The following is a 4,538-nucleotide window of genomic DNA, read 5'->3' on the forward strand; positions in this document are numbered from 1 at the left end:
GCACAACGTGGTGCCGTCGCTTCCACCAGCCAGCCCTGAGGGCTGGAGACACCAGGATGGGCACAACAGCTGTCCTGGCATCCCCAGCTGTGCTAGCCAGGCTGGCCAAGTCACCACCACCACCCTGTGCCCAGGCACCATGCCAGACACTGCACCCTAACCTGCACCTGGCTGTTTCGCCCATGGGTGCCAGTTTGGCAGTGTGCTCCAGGAACAGCTGGTGGCACTTGGCAAGGAAAAGCACCAAGCAAACACTGGTGCTGTCCCCTATCCCTGCTCTGGCACCCCAGCACTCCTGCCCAAGCCCACCTGGCACCTGCCAGCCAGCAGGTAGAGGAGCACAGTCCGGCACCAAGCAGCAAAGCCAGGGCTCTGGCACGATGCAAAGGTGCCACGTTTGTGGGTATTTTATTGCACCATTTTGGGGGATTATTAGCTTGGCTGCCTTCCCAGGGAGCTGCTGTGGTAGCTTATGGTTGAGAGCAGGTATCTCGATGACAAAGCTCCTTGCCTGGAGGGGCTGCTTAAACCAGATGCTAATTCCTTATTTACTCAAGGCCACACCAGTGGCTGTAGCTCAGTGCCAGTGGGGTCCCCCCCGCTGCTGGCACAGGGTTGGGGTGAAGGGGCCGGGGGAGGAGGAGGCCCTGGCACAGCAGCACCCCCTGGCAGCACCCAGCGCTGGCGGGGGGCCAGGGTCCCGCGCGCTCCCCCCAAGCGCCAGGCAGGGAGAGTTACGTCGGCGGCAAGAATAGAAATGGTGGGCAGAGCTGGGCAGATGGCAGAAGGTGGAGAAATGGCGGAGCGTGCTGAATATTAACAGCTCCGGCCTATCCGTCAGCGCCTGGGGAGGGGGACAGGGGAGTAGCTTTGCTGGAGCATCCCCAGAGAGGGGGCAAAACCATCCTCACCTCCCGCATCCAGCCTGGGCATCTCCCACTCCACATACTTTTTCAAGGGTTGGGGATGCAGCTGGGGAGTGTTAGAAGCTGGACCAGATTCTGCCAGCACCCAAATTCCTCAATCCATCACTGCCAGCACGGCCTGTATGGGAGGGTGGCTCCTGCACTGCCTGCATGGCCATGCTCTGGAGCTGGGGGTTGCCAGTGAAGGTTCAAGAAGGCTCTTCTCACCCTCCCGAGCCCCCAGCCCCCTCCTCTAATGAGAGGTGATGAGATGAACATGAATCAGACTCCACACATCTCAGCAAAAGTGGAAAATTATTCAGCTCCTTAAGATTCAGGACGGGGAGGTCTGACTCAGAGCGGCAGCCAGCGCCGCTTAATTTTTTATAGATTAAAATGTATGCAAATTGGCCCAAACCCCAGAGAAAGTCCCTGGGGGTGAAGAGCAAGAAAGTGAAATAGCAACGGTGGAGGGAGGAGGGCAGAGGTGCCTGTGGCCCCTGCCTGGCACACGGGGCTGCAGCCAGGCAGTGCACAGCCACCGGCCCATGGGCAGGGAGAGATGGGGCTGAACTCTGCCATTAGGAAGATTCCTGCTCTGGCTGCAGGGAGCAAAGCCACAGCTGAGCAAAGAGGCCACGGGACGATGCCTGGTGAGGAGGGAACCCAATGGTGCTGCCATTGAGGCTGGCAAGGCTAGGAGGATGCCGGGAGCCTGGCGGAGCTGCAGCAGAGCACACACCAGGGTCACCTGTGCTGGCTGGGCTGGCTGGTCGAGTGGAGCAGTAATCATCTCCTGAGACAAATCAAAGGCAAGCACACGGGCCTCCCCTTGATGTTTTAATCAGTTCGGTGTCGCCAGAGTCTTTCATCAAACTACAGAGGAAGGAAATGTCAATTAGCAGCCACCTGCCTCCGATACGGACTGGAGAGCTGCTCACCAAGCAGACCGGACCAGGATGTGGGCAAGGAGCAGCCAGGGGAGCGTCCTGGCAGGAGTTTTGCATCCCTGGAAGTCATCACAGCCGTGGATGGGTCCCAGCAGTGTGCTGGCAGTGACTGGGTTGTCCCCACCCAGCGCTGAGCCGCTCACTACAGCTGGGAGCTCATGAATATTGAACACGTGGGGAGGTTATTCATCTTTTACGTCCCGCAAACCCCAGCTCATTCTGAAAAACCGCCCGGCCTTAGCATTTTTCTCATCTCCCCCTAATTCGTTATCTCCTTTTTTAAACAGATGGCTCCCAACACCCCATTTATAAAGTGCTACACTCAGCACTGGCAGGACACATGCCCAGGTGGGTCAGGTCCTGGCCCAGACTCTGATCCCAGACCCTCCTGTACACGTGCAGGACAGTGACAGAGGGATGAGTTTGGGGGCTGAAAACGCTGGGTCAGAGACAGGCACACACAGGGCCCAGATGTCCCCAAGCTTGGGGTGGCCAGTCCCCCTTACCCAAGCACAGGCACTCGACTGGAGCAGACCTGATTTATCCCATCCTCTCAACAAATGAATGAGAGTGTTTGCTGCTGGCAGGAGCGTGAGGTCCCCTGGCACTGTGGCAGCGCATGAATGATACTGTGCTGGTCCTCAAGCCATGAAGTAGAGCTGCTCTCCCCAGCACAGAGGAGTCCTCAGCTCCAGTCTGTCCCTCATGCCTGGCCCCACTAGCCCTCGGTGGGGAGGGGACTGGGCTGAGTGGCCAGTCCTGGCATGACAGGGCTACTGGAGGATGGAGACAGCACTGAGATACTGGGGTGCCTGCATGTCCTGCTGGGAACAGGGCCATGGAGCAGACTGCTCCTTGCTTCACAGCCACCTGCCTCACCTGCATGTGGTCCTTCATAACATGGTCATGCTGTGGTGTGGTGTCACCTCCCTGCCGGGAAATGCCTTGGTATAAGCAAGAGGGTTATGCCCTACAAATACCCCACACCCTGTCTCTGGGGAAAAGGCAGACCCCACGATCACCTCACCAGCCCCAAACCCACTGTCTGCCCTGCAGCACCCAAGTCCAGTGTGTCCCAGGACACCTGTGGGTGCTGCTGTCCTGGGCTGCAGGGGCTGACTGCAGCCCTGGCTGAGAACAATGTGCATAATTAGCAGAGAGGCCCATCGCCAAGCCCCATTACCAGACTCCCAACTTCATTAGCACAGGAAGGCTGAACATAATCAGAATAATGAGTTTGCCATTTTATTGCAGTCAGAGCTGGAAGAGCCCTGCTGCAGCTGGGCCATCACAGGGCCCCGTGCAGCTTTTGCAAGTGGGTCAGGATGGGGAGAGGTGGGTGTCCCTGCAGCCCTGCCAGAGCAACCATCTCCAGCTGGGTCCCCTCCCTTGAAGAGATGGACCTTCCCCTCTGTCATCACTGGAAGTGCCACCACGATCCCAAGGAGCATGTCTTGGGGCACCCCAGCCTTGCTGGCCCCATAGCTGCCAAAAGACCCCAAAGTAAGGCAAACCAAGGGCCAGCACACGGTGGTGGCAAAGCCACCACGGCCTTCCTGTGCCTGAATGGTGCTGTCCCCTCTTCACCATGGCCAAGCCACAGAGCTCTGTGGGATACAAGGAGGTGGCATGGGGCACATGGTGGCGGGCACCACACCGGTGCTAGCACATCCCAACCTGGGAGGCGACAGCCCTATAGACTCCACACACTCCCCACTGCCTGGTCCTCCCCCATCACCCCACGCTGTCACCGCCTGGGTAGAAGGTTTTAAACATCTCCAATGAAGTGAGAACTTCATTCTTCCTAATGATGCTGTTGTGTGGTTAATGACGGTGATTAAATTCCCCTGCACAGCGTGCACTGCGCTGCCAGCGCCTCCAGGTTGTGCTTAAAGGACAAGGGGAGAAGGGAAGGCAGCTCTGACCAGCAGAGCCACAGTACTGTGCAGCTGAGCCTGGATCCTGACCTGTGTTAGTGTCCCTAGATGGCCGTTTGAGACCTCCTGGTGATGCTGACAGCTTTGCCACAGCACTCAGTGCCACATGGCAAACCTGCCTGGCCAGGGGACCCAGTGCCTGCGTGGCACTTGGAACCTGCTGGGCACACCAGCCATGGCACCAGGAACTGCCAGGCACACCAGCCAACAGGGGCTGTTTTGTCTTGGCCATAGTGGGGCATTTCAAACTCTGTCACAGCTGTTGGGCTGGGTGCACAGATGTTTAACTCTTTACTGCTCAACCAGAGATGATTCAAGACCCCCTGTCACTCCCAATGGTCCCTGTACTCTCCTGGGCACACCGTGACACAGTCACCAGGATGGTATGTGCACCGCCTTGCACAGATGCTCAAAAGCCTTTGGGAGGTGGGAGCTGTTAAGGCTGTGGCAGGGCAGTCTGAGCAGGCACCAGGACATCCCTGGGCCCCCCGCCATCACCTGTCTCCTCTACCAAGCCACCACAGCTGATTAGCAGGAGCCACTCACCCCATCGTGGCACAGGGAGACAGAGGGATTAGCAGCTGCAAAGCCTGACAGCCGACTTTATTAACACGGAATCAAAAGCCCAGCTGAGAGCCCAGCTGATCCGTCTGCTCCAGCCCCGCGGGGAGGGGGTAAGCAGGGGTCTGCTCCTGGCTGCACAGCCCCCTGCTACAGACCGGTGGTGCAGAGGGCACGGCAGCCAC

This window comes from Acanthisitta chloris, unplaced genomic scaffold, assembly GCF_000695815.1.
Source record: "Acanthisitta chloris isolate BGI_N310 unplaced genomic scaffold, ASM69581v1 scaffold6290, whole genome shotgun sequence".
Lineage (NCBI taxonomy): Eukaryota > Metazoa > Chordata > Aves > Passeriformes > Acanthisittidae > Acanthisitta > Acanthisitta chloris.